This window comes from Argentina anserina, chromosome 3 (assembly GCF_933775445.1).
Source record: "Argentina anserina chromosome 3, drPotAnse1.1, whole genome shotgun sequence".
NCBI lineage: Eukaryota > Viridiplantae > Streptophyta > Magnoliopsida > Rosales > Rosaceae > Argentina > Argentina anserina.
The window spans coordinates 16884003-16904627 of record NC_065874.1 but is presented as its reverse complement, the minus strand read 5'-3'; positions in this window follow the sequence as shown (position 1 = coordinate 16904627).

The window sequence follows — 20625 nt, the reverse complement described above, 5'->3', positions numbered from 1 at the left end:
ACCAAGGCGCGTATGATGCCACCGCCGCCCCCAAAACTTCTGTTTTCCTTCCCTCTTCATTCCCACGGCCTCATGCCGTGCCTAGCCACCTCCACACATCGACACGCGCCGCCTAAGGCGGCGGTATCCCCAAATATCCTCCTCCTCCGATTCTCTCCCAAAACAACTCCGATCCAACAATCAAACACACCAATCGATATATCTAGCAAACCCTTACCTCGTGGGGGTGCAACAATGCTGTGAAGACCACCGGAGAGGCTCACGAGTACGGCGAAGTCAAATCGTGCCGGGGCGAGCGACGAACGGTTGCTTGAGCTTCGATTGCTCTGCAGAGGGCGCTAGGGTGGCGCGCGGTGACGACAAGCGGGTCTCTGAACCCTAGCCTTGCCGGCGACGTCACGTGGAACAATGGAGATATCCTCCAAGCCTCGGGTTGTCTCGAGGGAGCTAACGGCGGTGAGGCGCGACGTGACGAGCTCGAGGGTAGCTGCAGACGTTCGTGCGAAGCTCCCTGGACTGGAGGTGAGAGACACGGCCCTCGGGGGAGGGAGATCGGCGGTGAGAGCCGAGAGAGGGAGAAAAGCTCGGGGGAGGGGAGAGGGAGGCGGAGAGAGAGGAGAGAGAAGGGGATTTCCAGAAATGGAAACCCTAATCACAAAATGTCATTTTTATACTCGTTTCCAAAATCGGAAACTAATTTCTATCGTTAATAACTTTTTCGTACATTGTCCGATCAGAACGCTTCACATATCCATGAACTCGTATCGACGCGCCTAATTAACGAGCGACGGAATAAAAGTCGATATATTAGTTCGAAAATGTAACGTTTTTTTTCTAATTAAACGTTCTCGGAACGTTTCCGTTTCCGTTTCGTAAAGTCGCAAACAATCAAATTTATTTTACTTGGATTTCACAACTTTATAGAAATCATATCAAACCAACAAAAATTGTTTTGAAAAGTAGGGTTATTACAGACCATGGCTTACGTCTCATGCTTCGTTTTCAGTTTTCTTTTGTAAGTGAAGTAGTTAAACAAAATTACCATGTTGAGGAACCCTATATATTGCATAGAAACTTTAATGTCTTCTTTTCTTTTACAATGACGAATTTGTTTATGAAACAATTGTTTCACTTAATTGACCCGCTTCCTTTCGTACGTATACTTTTCAGTACTTTCTTTGAGATGATTGGTTATCTGATTTTAACTGTGGTATGTGGAATTAGCTAATGTACGTTTGATGAAGATGACATCGGTATATACCGATTTTCCGACAGCTGCACTGCACACGAATCCATCCTAGCTTGATCAAATCCATATACGTTCAAGGAAATTGTCTGATTATACTAAACTAATGACGTACATAAGATATGGTGATGAAGAGAAACCCAGCACAGAGAGTGCAGCACGTTCTATTTCCTTGACCATTTACGAACCCAGAAACAGATTCAGACCTGATCTGGGTAATGAACTTAGCTTGAAGCAATTTCTAAGAGGTTCAGTGGAACTTTCATATACATTTGACTTCAATCTTCAAACAGATCAGTTATGAACTGCATTTAATTAAATCAGAAGGTTTGACAAATCTGAAACCCATTTGGAAATTTGGATTGCCACCTACTGGTATATCGATCTCTGGCCGATTAGTGGAACTTGCATTATAACTTCACTCAGTTATAATCTAAGTCTAATTAACCGCGTTAAGCCACAACGTTTGACCCCTTGACAGTTCCGAAACCCATTTATCATTGCCATTTCCTGTGAGCGTAGCTTGCTTCGTACGCTTTACATCTCTGGCCGGATTTCGTGTCCTAGTTTCATTGTTTCCTTATTTATTTTATTTCCGTTGGCCATCGCTTGAGACCAAGATCAAACTCCTGCGTGGTTTCCTTACAGATTTCTGAGGGTGATGGTTTGATAGTCGTCTGTTAATGTTGTTTCTGGGTTATTTCTGCTCAAGTATTTTCGGAGACGGTGGTTGGGTGCTGTTTACGCAAGCTATACCGTCATAAGATGCTCGATGTGACGGAGCGCTATGTATCTGTAGTTCTGTACACGTTTATAGTTCCATTTGAAGACTTAGTCTTCAATCTCTCAGCTAAGTCATGGCCAATTATACTCTGGAGTTTCTTTCAAGTTTCAACTAAACCCGATGGGAATCGAGAGTCTCCATGGCCTTGTTTCCTTCGTTGAAATGAAATTCTAGTGAGTTGAATATGAATAATGGAGATCCTGTTATTCGTATATCCTGGTGCAAATATGAGTTTTTTTTTTCTCTCCATTTACTTTTTCTATTACTACTATTAAGGTTGCATCTTCATCCATTTAGTGGCAGCTCTCCAGCCGCCACGGCACGACCGCCATCATCACAGTTCTTCATCAGTCCACTCTGCCTTCATCGGATTCTTCGCAAACCCGGCCACCCGGCCACCCAACTTTCATAATTTGTTAAGGGTGTGCCCGAAAATGAAAAACTAAAGCAACACATCAAGAAAAAGAGCAAAGAATCAAGATCATAGGTCATGATTGAAGACGCACATCAATTAATTATCTCCATTGTAATTCATCAAGCAGCTGGTTCACAACAATGTAAACATGTAGTGATAGATTATTAATCAAGGCTCTTATTTCTCTCTAGCGACGTTAGTAGTTCAATACCCCATACATATCTTCAAATTTCCTTCTGCACTCAATTTAGATATCGATGCTACTTTGTAATAACCATAAATTTCAAACAATATTAGTTTGATTTGAATTCTATAAAATTTCTAATTTTAATTAGAATGAATGTGATTGGTTACGACGTTATGAAACGAGTAACGGATACGTGATCGGAACGTTTAATTCGAAAAACGTTACGTTTCCGAACGATTATATCGACTTTTATTCCGTCGCTCGGTTGCGAAAACTTCCTTCATGGAAGTTGTAGGGATCGTCGATACGAGTTCGTGGATATGTGACGCGTTCTAATCGGACGATGTACGTAAAAGTTATTAACGATAGAAGTTAGTTTCCGATTTGGAAAGGGGTATAAAAAGAAATTAATCAGAATAGGGTTTCCATTTTCAGAAACCCTATTCTCTCTCTTCGAAATCGCGCCTCCCTTTCCTCTCTCTCTCCCCTCGCGACTCTCTCCCCGACCCCTTTCCTTCCACGCCGGCGATCTCGCCGATTCATGGTCCGTGTCACACACCGCACCTCCAAAAAGCTTCGCACGGTTCTCCTTGCCAAGCCCCGAGAAGATCGCGTCCTCTCTCGTCGTCGTTCGCCACACCGACGCACCGCAGCCCACCTGCAACTCGACGCCACAGTTCCACCCCGACGATGCATGTCCTTGGAGGATAGCTCGCCCTCGCCTCACCTTGCCTCCGAAGCCATCGACGACAGAAGGGAGCTCGACTCGCCGATCCTCCACGCATTTCGACGTCAGCCATACTCGCAAGTGCTCCGGTGGTCCTCACGACGGTCCCGCGTCCTTTTGAGGTAAGAGATGATCGATTAGAATGGATGTGATGTTGTTTGTTGGTTTCTGGATTGATTCTGGAGAAATCGGAGGAGAATGGAGGAGAGGGTTACCGCCGCCTAGAGGCGGCGCGTGGGGGAGTGAGGGAGGTGTAGGAGACGGTCTGCGACCGTAGGAAGGAAGAGGAGGAGATGAGGGAGAGTTTGGGGGCGGCGGTGGCAAGCTACGCGCCGTTCCTGGGCTCGGCGCGTGTGCCCCACGCGTTGCCACATTGAGTGGCGCGTGAGCGCCACGCGCGGCTGCCGGCGGGTGGCGCGTGTACCCCACGCGCTGCCACGTGCGGCGGCGTGAACAGTGATTCCGAGAAGGGTATTTTGGTAATTTACTTAAGTACGGTAAATGTAAATGTAAATTTTATTTACGTACGGTAAATGTAATTGAATATTACCTACGGTAAATGTAAATATAAATTACTTTCAGTAAATGTAAAAAGTAATTTGTAAAAGGGTAATTTAGTAAATTCTATTTCCTGAGATTGTATTTACATTTAAACAGTACGTATACGTACATAAATACGTATATAGTATTTATACGTGCAGAAATACGTATACAGTATTTATACGTACAAAAAATACGTATATAGTATTTATACGTACAGAAATACGTATATAGTACTTATAAGTACAGAAATACGTATATAGTATTTATACGTACAGAAGTACGTATTAATTGAATATTTGTACAGTAACCGTGAATAGTAACAGTGAACAGTAACAGTGAACAGTAACTTCGTAAAACCGAAAATTGCTTAACAGTAACCGATTATTACTGTTTCGGCATTTAAAGGTTTACGAAACGATTCTAAATTCTTTTCTTATCTTTTCAAGGTGATCGTTAAATCGAGGAAAGGAATTATCTTCGGGAATTGTGGAATTACGCTCAAGTCAATAAGGTGAGTAAAATCTCACATATTTACGAATCTACCCTCGCGGTGATTCAAGATTTTGCAAGAGTATTTAATAATGAATTACAACATGTATACAATTTAGTGGATTATATATATATATATACTGTATAATGGTAATAAGTGCATATGTATATAGTTCATTATATTATATCCTGTTATTAATTCATTAGAAATGGTCATTTAGATGACGGAAGTTTGTGTATTGAGCATGTGTTGTGAAATATGACATGTATAAGATATAGTGGACTATATATATATTGTATAAATGGTAAATAAGTACGAATATATATAGTTTGCTATATAATATACTGTTATGATTTTATTGTGATTATATTGAGCATGTGATTTGAATTGTACAATATGATGTGAGATTATTGTACGTGAGTTTTAACATTGAGATTGTTAAAATGTTGATTTGTCTTCGGACGTGATTGGTACAATATGATGTGAGATTATTGTACGTGTTTGGCAAGTCGGAACCTAGCCTTTGGCCGGGCGAAAGTTACGATACAGTTAGAGCTCTAGTCTGTCTGCCTTAGTACTGCATGTGAGGTAACGGGTGGTTATCTGCTCATGGGTACTCAGATTGTTTTAGATGTTGGGTAGCGGGTGGCTATCCAACATCGGCGGTGTATTACGAGAGGGGTAACAGATGTGTACCAGCGTTCTTGGTACCTGTATTATAAATGCATTTGGGTAACCAGAAGGGTTACTTAATTTCTCATGAGCTTTTCATTTCATATTCCTTTGGGACAACCAGATGGGCTGTCCATTGACTCATGAGGGCATTTATATTTGTTGATCTGTGATTTTTCGTATATTTTGATATGCGAATTATATTTTGATTTTACTCATACGAGCTATAAGCTTACCGGGTTTGTGTTTACAATCCCGGTGCACCAATTCGATGGTGTAGGGGATAATTCCGCAGGTGCTGATTAGTGGAGATTGAGTGACGACTCCGGAGGCTCGAAGTCGTTCGTATCCTGTTTGTGGTGAGGTTTTCTAGCAAGGATTTGTGTGTGAGAAATTGTTGTGGTTTTATTTGTGAGATTTGTGAGTGATTTGTGAGGATTATTACATTTTCATTTTATGTATGGATTATAAATTTGGGTTGTAATAATTGTTTTGTCTGAGTTGTATTGAGAACTCAGAATTGATCCGCTCTGACACTTTAATGATTTCGATTTTATTGAGATTATTTTGTGTTTAACGACTTTAGAATTTTGAGTTTTTAAGCTCGAAATTTTAGGGTCGTTACAGTTGGTATCAGAGCCTAGTTGCGTATTTGGCGATTATCAATATCATCCGGGAGCGATGATCCGACTGCAGGCGGGCACCCATCACATGCTCCTCGGTATTGATATGTCGTCGGGTACGCGAGAGTGTTTTAGGAGCCATACCTAATGGTTTGGTCCTCAGGGAAGTATCGTGATGATACTTCGATGATTCATCTTATCCTGAAATTTCATGTTAATACCTATTGAATCTGTTTTAGTTGAATTCGAGATTTCACAAGTATTGACTCAGTGTTCCATTGTTGAGGGTGATGAACGCTGATAAGGGCCGAGGACGGGCGAGAGGCCGAGGTCGAGGTAGGGCCGCGGGCCGAGTCCGCAACGTGGAGAACTTGTATGAGGAGGCTGCTCCACAGGAGGAGCAGGTTGAGCCAGCTCCTGCGGTTAGAGATGACGGTCGAGTGTTGAAGCTGATCAAGGATATTAGTGCACTGTCAGCGCCGACCTTTCATGGGGGACTAGATCATATGGTAGTTGACCATTGGATCGAGGGTATGGAGACTTATTTTGAGATGATAGAGTGCACAGAGATTGAGAAGAGAAAGATAGCTACATTCTTTCTCAAGGGTGATGCTCTAGACTGGTGGAAGAGCATGAGACAGACTGTGGATGTGTCTACATTCACATGGGGAGGTTTCACCACCATATTCCGAGAGAAGTAATTTCCAGCCTCAGTACAGGAGGACTTAGAGTTGGAGTTTCTGGCACTGGTACAGGGAGACATGACCATTAGAGAGTATGATGCTCGATTCTCGCAGCTGTATCGGTATGTCAGGCCTATGGGTACGACTGCTTTAGCTCAGAAGTATCTACGAGGGCTGAAACAGGAGTACAAAACCATGATATCAGTCCTTTGCCTGACTACTAGGGAGTTGATATTTGAGAGTGCCATGAACTTGGAGCAAGCAAATAAGACTCAAGCAGGAGATGTGGGAAGCAGAGACATAAAGGGAAAAGGCAAGGCGATTTGTACAGGTAGCGAGCACTCAGGACCTACGGGTATGTCATGGAAGAGGCCAAGACCCCACTATCAGGTTCCGGCAAGGGCGGCACCCCTAGCTAACAGGGTTGCACCATTCAGACCATTGGCAGCGGTGAGGTGTTATGGCTGCAACGAGATGGGACATTACGCCTCAGCATGCCCGAAACCGAAGAGAGCAGGCTGCCACCGGTGCGGGCAAGTGGGACACATAGCTCGAGATTGTACCCGACCACTTCAGGGTAGGCAGGAACGGCCGCAGAGACAGCTACCAGCGGGCCAAGCTAGAGTGTTCGCAGTGGGCCAGCGAGACACAGGAGTGGAAGGTACATTATCACTGTTTGACTACCTTGCTAGAGTATTGTTTGATACGGGAGCATCGCATTCATTCATTGCTAGTTCGGTAGTAGAGATGCTAGGATTGATTCCTACACCTCTTGGGGACGCCTTATGTGTCACTTCACCCCTTGGAGTGTCACTTGAGTTAGAGACAATCTGCAAAGCTTGTCCTATTTTGATTGGAAGTAGAGAGTTCTCTGCTTCGTTGATTGTGATTCCGGACCACACTTATGATGTGATCTTGGGGATTGATTGGTTGAGACCACAGCATGCTGTGATTGATTGTTTTGACATGGTGGTGTCCTTTCATAAACCCGGAGAGCCAGTGTTTCGTTATCGTTGCCTTAAGTTTGATAACGCCATGAGATCAGGAGTTTTGGCACATGTGGAGTCAGTGGATCAGAAAGTAACTATCACAGACATTGTGGTAGTATCTGAGTTTGGTGAAGTGTTCCAAGAGATACCGGGGCTACCTCCTCGAAGAGTGGTAGATTTCTGCATTGATGTAGTACCCGGTACAACACCTGTGTCAAAGGCGCCATATAGAATGGGGCAGAATGAACTTAAGGAGCTGAAGGTGCAGATCGATGAGCTATTAGACCAAGGGTTCATTAGACCTAGTGTTTCACCTTGGGGAGCACCTGTGTTGTTCGTGAAGAAGAAAGATGGTTCTCTACGGTTATGTGTAGACTACAGAGAACTGAACAAGGTGACCATCAAGAATAGGTACCCCTTACCTAGGATTGATGACTTGTTCGATCAACTCAAAGGTGCTACGGTGTTCTCTAAGATTGATTTGATATCCGGTTATCATCAGCTCAGAGTGAAGGAAGAAGATATATCAAAGACAGCCTTCAGGACCCGATATCGACATTATGAGTTTGTCGTCATGCCATTTGGTCTAACGAATGCACCAGCTGTCTTTATGAGTTTGATGAACCAAGTATTTAGTCCGTACTTGGATGAGTTCGTAGTGGTGTTTGTGGATGACATTCTGATATACTCCAAGACACAAGAAGAACATGTGGTGCACCTGAGAACAGTGTTGCAGACCTTGAAGGAGGCGAGACTGTATGCCAAGCTAGAGAAGTGTGAGTTCTGGAAAGAAGAGGTCAAATTCCTTGGTCATGTTGTCTCAAAAGATGGAGTACTAGTAGACCCGTCAAAGGTAGAGGCAGTAAAGAATTGGAGTCGTCCAAAGAACCCTACAGAGATACGTAGTTTCCTCGGTTTGGCAGGTTACTACAGGAGGTTTATCGAGGGGTTTTCTAGTATTGCATCTTCATTGACCAAGTTGACCAAGAAAGATACTCCGTTCGTGTGGACGGATGCATGTGAGGAAGCATTCAACAAACTAAAGACTAGACTAACCACAGCTCTAGTTTTGACGATTCCATCAAGTGGTGGTGGCTATGTCATTTACAGTGATGCTTCGCTCCAAGGTTTGGGTTGTGTGTTGATGCAGCATGGAGGAGTTGTTGCTTATGGCTCGAGACAGTTGAAGATTCATGAGAAGAATTATCCGACACACGACCTAGAGCTTGCGGCAGTTGTATTTGCCCTGAAGATTTGTATGGTGAGAAATTTCAACTCTTTTCAGATCATAAGAGCTTGAAGTACTTGTTCTCACAAAAGGAGCTGAATATGAGGCAGAGGAGATGGATGGAACTCCTCAAGGACTATGACTTCACATTAGAGTACCACCCGGGGAAGGCAAATGTGGTGGCTGATGCCTTGAGCAGAAAACCGAGAGGCGTGGTAGCTTCACTTATGATCCAGGAATGGCACATGCTGGAAACTGCATCAGAGTTTGATTTGGTACCATCAGAAGGAGAACCAAGGGTCTTTCTTGGTAGCGTCACGGTGCAACCCACATTGATCACGAGGATCATACAGGGTCAGGCGCGGGATAGACTCTCTCAAGCTAAGTTGGCAGATCTTGTAGTTGATACGCTTGATGAGTGCCCTTCTGAGTGGAGAGTTGGACCCGATGGAGGGTTGAGGTTTGGGGCAAGATTGTGTGTCCCAGATTGTGATGATCTCCGGGAGGAGGTCCTTCGTACGGCACATCGATCACATTATACCGTTCATCCAGGGAACAACAAGATGTACAAGGACCTTTGCAGGCAATTCTGGTGGAACGGTATGAAGAAGGATGTAGCGGAGTTTGTATCGAAGTGCCTTACATGTCAGCAAGTGAAAGCAGAACATCAACGACCAGCTGGCATGTTGAAACCATTGACTATTCCTCTTTGGAAGTGGGAGCAGATATCTATGGATTTTGTGACCGGATTGCCTAGATCGAAGAAGGGTCACGATGCCATATGGGTGATTGTCGATCGGTTGACGAAGTTGGCTCATTTTCTCCCAGTGTCGATGAAGTACTCAGTGGACGTGCTTGGGAAACTATATGTGGATGAGGTAGTGAGACTTCATGGTGCCCCAGTTTCTATTGTTTCTGATCGAGATGCACGTTTCACTTCGAAGTTCTGGGGTGGTTTGCAGAAGGCGATGGGCACTACCTTGGATATGAGTACAACTTTTCACCCTCAGACGGATGGACAGACAGAGAGGGTGAATCAGGTGATGGAAGACATGTTGAGAGCATGTGTGTTGGATTTCAAAGGTAGCTGGGAAGATCATTTGAGATTGATTGAGTTTGCCTACAACAACAGTTACCACTCTAGCATAGGCATGGCACCTTATGAGGCTCTTTATGGTAGACCATGTCGTTCACCGATCTGTTGGGCCGAAGTTGGTGATGAGGCACTGATGGGTCCAGAGGTGGTTCAGGAAACCACTGAGAAGATCTCGATCATTCGGGATAGAATCCGGACCGCACAGAGCAGACAGAAGAGCTATGCGGACTTAAAGAGGAGACATGTGGAATTTGAGACCGGTGATCATGTGTTCTTGAAAGTTTCACCTATGAGGGGTGTAGTGAGATTCGGCAAGAAGGGAAAGTTGGCACCGAGGTATGTTGGGCCCTTTGAGATACTTGAAAAGGTGGGCGAACTAGCATATCGACTAGCCTAGCCAACTAGCATGTCGGGCGTTCACAAAGTCTTCCACATTTCCATGCTGAGGAAGTATGTACCAGATGAGTCACATGTGATCGATCATAGCACCATTGAAGTGAAGGAAAATTCCACATGTGTTGTCGAGCCGGTTCGTATTCTGGATAGATCCACAAGGAAGCTTCGGAGGAGAGCAGTTGAGCTAGTCAAGGTGCTATGGAGTCACCATGATGAGGGTGATGCATCTTGGGAGCTAGAGTCAGACATGATGACCAGATATCCACAGTTATTTGTTGAGTGAGCTTGAATTTTGGGACGAAATTCCTTTAAGGGGGGTAGATTGTAATAATCCTAAATTTCAAACAATATTAGTTTGATTTGAATTCTATAAAATTTCGAATTTTAATTAGAATGAATGTGATTGGTTACGACATTATGAAACGAGTAACGGATACGTGATCGGAACGTTTAATTCGAAAAACGTTACGTTTCCGAACGATTATATCGACTTTTATTCCGTCGCTCGGTTGCGAAAACTTCCTTCATGGAAGTTGTAGGGCTCGTCGATACGAGTTCGTGGATATGTGACCGTTCTAATCGGACGATGTACGTAAAAGTTATTAAGGATAGAAGTTAGTTTCCGATTTGGAAAGAGGTATAAAAGGAAATTAATCAGAATAGGGTTTCCATTTTCTCTCTCTTCGAAATCGCGCCTCCCTTTCCTCTCTCTCTCTCCCCTCGCGACTCTCTCCCCGACCCCTTTCCTTCCACGCCGGCGATCTCGCCGATTTGTGGTCCGTGTCACACACCGCACCTCGCAAAAGCTTCGCACGGTTCTCCTTGCCAAGCCCCGAGAAGATCGCGTCCTCTCTCGTCGTCGTTCGCCACACCGACGCACCGCAGCCCACCTGCAACTCGACGCCACAGTTCCACCCCGACGATGCATGTCCTTGGAGGATAGCTCGCCCTCGCCTCACCTTGCCTCCGAAGCCATCGACGACAGAAGGGAGCTCGACTCGCCGATCCTCCACGCATTTTGACGTCAGCCATACTCGCAGGTGCTCCGGTGGTCCTCACGACGGTCCTGCGTCCTTTTGAGGTAAGAGATGATCGATTAGAATGGATGTGATGTTGTTTGTTGGTTTCTGGATTGATTCTGGAGAAATCGGAGGAGAATGGAGGAGAGGGTTACCGCCGCCTAGAGGCGGCGCGTGGGGGAGCGAGGGAGGTGTAGGAGACGGTCTGCGACCGTAGGAAGGAAGAGGAGGAGATGAGGGAGAGTTTGGGGGCGGCGGTGGCAAGCTACGCGCCGTTCCTGGGCTCGGCGCGTGTGCCCCACGCGCTGCCACAGTGAGTGGCGCGTGAGCGCCACGCACGGCTGCCGGCTGGTGGCGCGTGTACCCCACGCGCTGCCACGTGCGGCGGCGTGAACAGTGATTCCGAGAAGGGTATTTTGGTAATTTACTTAAGAACGGTAAATGTAAATGTAAATTTTATTTACGTACGGTAAATGTAATTGAATTTTACCTATGGTAAATGTAAATATAAATTACTTTCAGTAAATGTAAAAAGTAATTTGTAAAAGGGTAATTTAGTAAATTCTATTTACTGAGATTGTATTTACATTTAAACAGTACGTATACGTACATAAATACGTATATAGTATTTATACGTGCAGAAATACGTATACAGTATTTATACGTACAGACAATACGTATATAGTACTTATACGTACCGAAATACGTATATAGTATTTATACATACAGAAGTACGTATTAATTGAATATTTGTACAGTAACCGTGAATAGTAACAGTGAACAGTAATTTCGTAAAACCGAAAATTGCTTAACAGTAACCGATTATTACTGTTTCGGCATTTAAAGGTTTACGAAACGATTCTAAATTCTTTTCTTATCTTTTCAAGGTGATCGTTAAATCGAGGAAAGGAATTATCTTCGGGAATTGTGGAATTACGCTCAAGTCAATAAGGTGAGTAAAATCTCACATATTTACGAATCTACCCTCGCGGTGATTCAAGATTTTGCAAGAGTATTTAATAATGAATTACAACATGTATACAATTTAGTGGATTATATATATATATACTGTATAATGGTAATAAGTGCATATGTATATAGTTCATTATATTATATACTGTTATTAATTCATTAGAAATGGTTATTTAGATGACGGAAGTTTGTGTATTGAGCATGTGTTGTGAAATATGACATGTATAAGATATAGTGAACTATATATATATTGTATAAATGGTAAATAAGTACGAATATATATAGTTTGCTATATAATATACTGTTATGATTTTATTGTGATTATATTGAGCATGTGATTTGAATTGTACAATATGATGTGAGATTATTGTACGTGAGTTTTAACATTGAGATTGTTAAAATGTTGATTTGTCTTCGGACGTGATTGGTATAATATGATGTGAGATTATTGTACGTGTTTGGCAAGTCGGAACCTAGCCTTTGGCCGGGTGAAAGTTACGATACAGTTAGAGCTCTAGTCTGTCTGCCTTAGTACTGCATGTGAGGTAACGGGTGGTTATCTGCTCATGGGTACTCAGATTGTTTTGGATGTTGGGTAGCGGGTGGCTATCCAACATCGGCGGTGTATTACGAGAGGGGTAGCAGATGTGTACCAGCGTTCTTGGTACCCGTATTATAAATGCATTTGGGTAACCAGAAGGGTTACTTAATTTCTCATGAGCTTTTCATTTCATATTCCTTTGGGACAACCAGATGGGCTGTCCATTGACTCATGAGGGCATTTATATTTGTTGATCTGTGATTTTTCGTATATTTTGATATGCGAATTATATTTTGATTTTACTCATACGAGCTATAAGCTTACCGGGTTTGTGTTTACAATCCCGGTGCACCAATTCGATGGTGTAGGGGATAATTCCGCAGGTGCTGATTAGTGGAGATTGAGTAACGACTCCGGAGGCTCGAAGTCATTCGTATCCTGTTTGTGGTGAGGTTTTCTAGCAAGGATTTGTGTATGAGAAATTGTTGTGGTTTTATTTGTGAGATTTGTGAGTGATTTGTGAGGATTATTACATTTCCATTTTATGTATGGATTATAAATTTGGGTTGTAATAATTGTTTTGTCTGAGTTGTATTGAGAACTCAGAATTGATCCGCTGTGACACTTTAATGATTTCGATTTTATTGAGATTATTTTGTGTTTAACGACTTTAGAATTTTGAGTTTTTAAGCTCGAAATTTTAGGGTGGTTACATACTTCATAATAAAAGCTGCAAAATTTGAACCACTGTTACTTCGACGAAATAATTATCCAAGCTGGGTTAGCTCCCGTTATCTGATCCAATTTCTCAATATATTGTTAGAGAAACTTACATGGAATTTGAGTTCTTATGTTCAATTGCACGTCGAAATTGATTCCTGTTCACTACTTTCCATGTACCAATGGTCTAGATCTGTATTGTTTCATTAACTCTATGTCTATTTTTTTTGTGAGAAGTTCATTAACAAGATAGGTCTTTATGACGATAATGTGATGTATAATTCCTTTTATTTGTGCCCTTCTTTATGAAATTTGTATCACAGCAGAACATGAATAACCATCACGTTAAATTCTGTTCTGGTAATTTATGTTCTGGTTCATGGTTTAGGGAGATGGAAATCATGGAATAGTTCAACTAGCTATCAGCGTTTTGCTAGTTAAAAAAAAATTATGGAAATAAATAATGGCCACTTGAAATTGTCTACGAGAACACTACGAAATAATCGAATACTAGCCTCGATCAATCACAGATCAAATGAACAATATAAAATAATATATATTACATCATTTACATGTATGATTTCTTTATTCGTAGTACAACTGAAATTAAAGTAATTGAATAGAGTACATCAATTTCTCCAACGAATAAAGACAATTGTAACTTGGTAACTATATATATCTTCATTTGTTGGTAGTTTCGTTCGGGGATCGATGACTAACTGGAGATTGATGATAGAAATGGAGAATGTGCAGAGATAGAGGGAATTGTAGGAAAAAAGATGTTATGAAATGAGGAGAGCCCCTTAGTATATACTATGTATAAGCAAACGTATGACACAGACACACAACCGAATTGCTTGAAAAACACTGACGCACAAGTGCACAACCACATACTAGCATTATGATACTTGATCTGGTCGGCTTAATTATTATCACCCTTTTTCGATCGCTCATCACCCTTTTTCTTTGATCGCTCATCATCCTTTTTCTTTGATCGATCATCACCCTTTTTCTTTGATCGCTCATCACCCTTTTTCCTTGATCGATCATCACCCTTTTTCTTTGATCGCTCATCATCCTTTTTCTTTGATCGCTCATCACCCTTTTTTGGGGCTAGACAGGCTTGAGCATTGTACTGATTAGCGACAGGCTGACTGACCGGTGGATTTGATATATATCCCGTGGGCCAATTGGTGTCAGAAGCAGTGGGTTGAGAATAAGCAGAAGCAGAAGACATGATAAGCGCTGTTTGCTGATATATCTTGTATCAGTTGTATGGAGAATATTCAGAGTTCTGGCATTGGCTTTTGCCCTGAACATCTATAAATACATTTTACGGAGTGGCCGGGTTGCTTGTAGACATTCACAAACCCGTGAAATTCAAGGGATATTGCGCTGGGATTTGGGAGAACTTAGGATGAATGGATCGAGTAGATACGTGAACATGTAATAATGAATAAAACTCGCCAAATGATCTTCGGTCACAGCAAGAAAAAGAAAAAAACATTCTAACACAAATATTAAATTCCTCAAGTTCATATTGTGTAGTTTACAAGAACTTCATGTTGAAAATTGGGATACGGAAACAGCTATTTTCGATCAGTTTTTTCCTATTAAGAGTTTATTAATGTTGGATGAGAACCAACCTTTCATACCAACAAGTTTTGTGGTTTGGTTCAGAGAAGTGGATTTGAATGATACGTGATTGCTTCAGGGAATGCTCCTGCTAAATCACACATTCCTGGAAATGGAAAAGAAACTGTCTGCTGATTATAGTTTAACTTCACGGAGATTTCTTTATTGATTGTTTTCATACTATAAGTTTGATCTTTGATCTGAAATAGCTTCTGTAAAATTAAATGTTATTGACTTTTAAAACCATCAAAGAAGATGAACTGAAACTTGGATTAGATACGTGTTCAGATGATATATATCTTATCATATAACAGAAGATATAATCAAATTTATGTTCGTTTAATCTTCTCTCTATTCTCTAACCAAGACCGTTGAGGCAGTTTCTCAATATCTTCTGAGAAACCATGCATGGCTAATGTGATACAGTAACTTCTGCGGAAATTAGCCTAATGCAAGAACTCGATCATTAATGTCGGCATTTAGCCAATAGGGACCCTCTTCGGGTTTCGGTTGAAATATAAGCATCACAGCACAAGTTTTTCAACGGTCGAAAATTTCTATCGCTCTTTCCTTTTTTCCTTATTTTTGTTTTTCTTCCCTTTTCTATGGTAATTGAATATGAATCGTATAGAATTGGTTTTGAGGGAGCGACCCATTCCCTTAAGGTTGGCCTTTTTCCCACCAAGAACCACCTGAGTCAAATCCTCTAGCCATTTTTTCTTCTAACATGCACTGATTATACTGCACTAATCGGAGAAAGCAAACTTGATGTAGGACGATTAATGTCAGATATGTCCAGAATATGTCATCTTAATAAATTAATTTGTAATAACTCTAGTTTTTCGAACAATATTTGGTTTGATTTGGAATCTATCAAGTTGAGAAATTTAATTAAAATGAATGTGATTGTTTGCGACGTTACGAAACTAAAAAACGGAAACGTTCTCAGAACGTTTAATTCGAAAAACGTGACGTTACCGCAACGTATATATCGACTTATATTCTGTTGTTCGGTTGCGAAAACTTTCTTCACGAAAGTTGTAGAGCTCGTCGATACGAGTTCGTGAGTATGTGACGCGTTCGAATCGGACGTCATACGTAAAAGTTATTAACGACAGAAACCCACTTCCTTCATCCACCCCGCGCCTCCTTTCTCTCCCTCTCACCCGATTCTCCCTCTCCCCTCTCGGCTTCACCACCGATCTCCCATCTCAGGGAGACGTGGTCCTCACCGCCGGCCTAGGAGACACCGCACCACCCCCCGCAGGCAACCCCAAGGAGGACGCACCCCCTCGCGCCGCGCCGGAGCTCCACCAACATCTCCAAGTTGCTGCGTTTCCTCCGTAGTGTCAAAGCCAAACTCCGGTGGTCTCCAAGCTTGATTGAGGTGAGGGTTAGCATGATTAGGTTATTGTGATGCTTGATTGTCGATTTGTGGTTGTTTGGTTGCGATTTGGAAGAGATTGGAGGAGGAGGGTTTTGGAGGAGATGCCGCCGCCTTAGGCGGCGCGTGTGAACGCATGGTGGTGCCTAGGCACGATGTGATGCCGTGGGAAGGAAGAGGGGAGGAAGGAGAAGAGAATGGGCTCGGCGGTGGCGTGATACGCGCCGTGATTGGTGTCGGCGCTGCCTGCCGGAGGTGGCGCGTGCACCCCACGCACCGCCACGTGCGGCGGCGTGAACAGTGTTTCTGAAAAGGGTAATTTTGTAATTTATTTTTACGTACGGTAAATATAAAAAGTGATTTACGTACGGTAAATGTAAATTTTATTTACGTACGGTAAATGTAAATGTAAATTACTTTTAATAAAGGTAAAAAATAGTTTTAGAAGAGTAATTCGGTAATTATTATTTACTGAGACAGTACGTATATTTGAATAGTATTTATACGTACATAAATACGTAAACAGTATGTACTCGTACAGAGATACGTATTTGATGTGTACTTGTACATTAATATATAAATAGTAAATACGTGAATAGTAAACAGTGAACAGTAACCGAAAATTGCTGAACAGTAACCGATTATTATTGTTTCGGCATTTAAAGGTTTACGAAACGTTTCTAAAATTCTTTTCTTATCTTTTCAAGGTGATTGATAAATCAAGGAAATGAATTATTTTCGGAAATTGTGGAATTACGCTCGAGTCGATAAGGTGAGTAAAATCTCACATATTTTATGAATCTACCCTTGCGGTGAATTCAAGATTTTTGCAAGAGTTTTAAATATTGAAATACGACATGTATATGATATAGTGGAATATATATATTTGTATAAATGGTAAATACGTACTTATATATATAGTTTGCTATATTATATACTGTTATGAATTCATTGGAATTGGTCATTTTGATGACGAGAATTATATGACAAGCATGTGAATTAATTTGTACAATATGAGGTGTAATCATTATACATGATTTTAATGTGTTGTTAAACGTTTTGTCTTCGGACGTGTTTATGAATTATGACATGTATATGATATAGTGGATCATATATATATTGTATAAATGGTAAATAAGTACATATATATATAGTTTGCTATATAATGTACTGTTATGATTTTATCGTGATGATGTCATTTCAATGACAAGATTTTATCGAGCATGTGATTTTGATTTGTATAATATGATGTGAGATTATTGTACGTGAAATTAACATGGAGATTGTTAAATGTTGATTTGTCTTCGGACCTGATTTTTGTACAATATGATGTGAGATTATTGTACGTGTTTGGCAAGTCGGAACCTAGCCTTTGGCCGGGCGAAAGTTACGATACAGTTAGAGCTCTAGTCTGTATGTCGTAGTACTGCGTGTGAGGTAACGGGTGGTTATCGGCTCATGGGTACTCAGATTGTTTTGGATGTTGGGTAGAGGGTGGCTATCCGATATCAGCGGTGTACTACGTGAGGGGTAACGGATGTGTACCAGCGTTCAGTAGTACCCGTAGTATAAATGTTTTTGGGTTACCAGAAGGGTTGCCCGATTTCTCATGAGCTCTTCCATTTCATATATTGTTTTTGGGACAACCAGATGGGTTGTCCATTGACTCATGAGGACATTTATATTTGTTGATTTGTGATTTTCGTATATATTAATATACGAATTATATTTTCATTTTACTCATACGAGCTATAAGCTTACCGGGTTTGTGTTTACAATCCCGGTGCACCAATTCGATGGTGTAGGGGATAACTCCGCAGGTGTTGATCAGTAGAGATCGAGTGACGACTCCGGAAACTCGAAGTCGTTCGTATCCTGCTTGTGGTGAGGTTTCTAGCGTGGATTTGAGTGTGAGAATTGGTGTGGATTTATTGTGAGTTTTGTGAGAGATTGTGAGGATTATTACATTTCCATCTTATGTAATGTTGAATTATAAATTTGGGTTGTAATAATTGGTTTTCTGAGTTGTATTGAGAACTCAGTAATGATCCGCTGTACATTTTAAATAATTTCGATTTCATTGAGATTGTTTTGGTGTTCAAACGACTTTAAAATTTTGAGTTTTTAGGCTCGAAATTTTAGGGTCGTTACATAATTTGAGTTTTGATTTTATTTAGAATAATATTATATATTCTCGTTTTATGATTTTTCTATCTAGGAATTTTTTTTGTCTCCATTTACTTTCTATATTACTATTATTAAACTTGCATCTCCATCCATTTAGTGGCTGCTCAACAGCCCACGGCACCACCACCATCACCACAGTTCTTCATCAGTCCACTCTGCCTTCGTCAGAATCTTCGCAAACCCGGCCACCCAACTTTCATAATTTTGTCAAGGGTGTGCAAATTAACAATCTCCATAGCTCGTGATTGAAGGCGCACATCAATTAACAATCTCCATCTTAATTCATCAAGCATCTGGTGTCACAACAATGTGGACATGTAGTGATACATTATTAACCAAGGCTCTTAATTTCTCTCTAGCGACGTTAGTAGTTCAATACCCCATCTATATATATATATTCCTTTTGCGTTCAATTTAGATATCGATCCTACTTCAAAATAAAAGCTGCAAAATTTGGACCGCTGTTACTTCGACGAAATAATTGTCCTAGCTGGCTTAGCTCCCGTAATCTGAACCAATTTATCACTTCTTTCCGATTACCCATTCTGGATCTGTATTGTTTCATTAAGGCCCAGTTTGGGATAGCTTTTGGACCCAGCTTTTGGACCAAAACCCTTTTGACATTCAGTTGGGATGTTTGGTAAGTTCAAGATTTTTGGCTTTTGGGCAAAAGCCCTTTTGCCAACAGCAGGAAATTAAAAGCTACTATAGGGTAGCTTTTGAAAACGGCTTTGCGGAACCGGATGAAAAACACGGAGGTTGATTAAATGAACTTTTTCAACTACCTATTTCTCCTTGTTTTATTTAAAAATTACATTGAACCTAAAAATTTAATAGTTATTTGAGACTTTAAATTGACTCATGCATTCACCCATAAACTCATAATTCAAACCACACTCATCCATTAATTCATTGGTCCAACCTCCATCTTCTTCGGCCTATCTCTCCCTCTTTTTGAATTTGCAATTTCATTTTTAACATGGGAGATAGATATCGACAAAAGGGAGATAAGAGCATAATGAATAAATAAAAGAATTATCTTTAACAATTGATATAAAAGAAAATTAACTATATAAAGAGATGAATTAACCAAGAGAAATATATTTTTTTCAATAATATGCCAAGAGAAATAGTTTTTGAATGTATAATAGTTGGAAACTTGAAAGTTACATTATAATTTTGCATTCATATCTTATATAGTACTTATGCATTCCAACAACACTTTCGGAAAACAGTTTACCAAACACCTTAACTGCTTCCTCTCACATCTACTTCAAAAATTATTTTGCTCACAGCACATCTGTTCCAAACTGGGCCTAACTCTCTATGTCCTTTTTTTTGGAGAAGTTCATTAACAATATAGATCTAAATGATGAAAATGTGACGTATGATTCCTTCTATTTGTGCCCAACTGATATGATTGGCATACAATTTCTTTAAGAAATTTGTATCACAGCAGGACATGAATAACCATAACGTTAAATCCTGCTCTGGTAGTTTATGTTCTGGTTCATGGTTTAGGGAGATGGAAATCATGCAATAGTTCAGCTTGCTATCAACGGTTTGCTAGTTTAAAAAAAAAAAGATCAAAGAAATAACGGTCACTTGGAATTGTCTACGAGAACACTACGAAATAATTGAACTAGCCTCGATTAATCACAGATTAATCATAAATGTTTAATTCAAATAATATATTACATGTATAATTTTTTATTTCATAGTACAACTGAAAGCAATGGAATAAAGAACGTCTATTATGTTTAAGTCCATTTGGTAAATGGTAACTATATATCTTCATTTGTTGGTAGTTCCGTTCAGGGATCGATGACCAAATGAAGATTGATGATAGAAATGGCGAATGGGCAGGAAGAGAATGGTAGAAACAAAGAAAGATGGTATGAAGTGAACCCTTTAGTAATTACTATGTATAAGCAACTGACACAGAAACAAGACCGAATAGCTTGATATCCACTGATGCACAACCACATAGCCTTTTGATACTTCACTCGTTCGTGTTTTTATCACCCTTCTCTTTGCTCTGCTTACCACCCTTCTCTTTGCTCTGCTTACCACCCTTATTTCTGTATA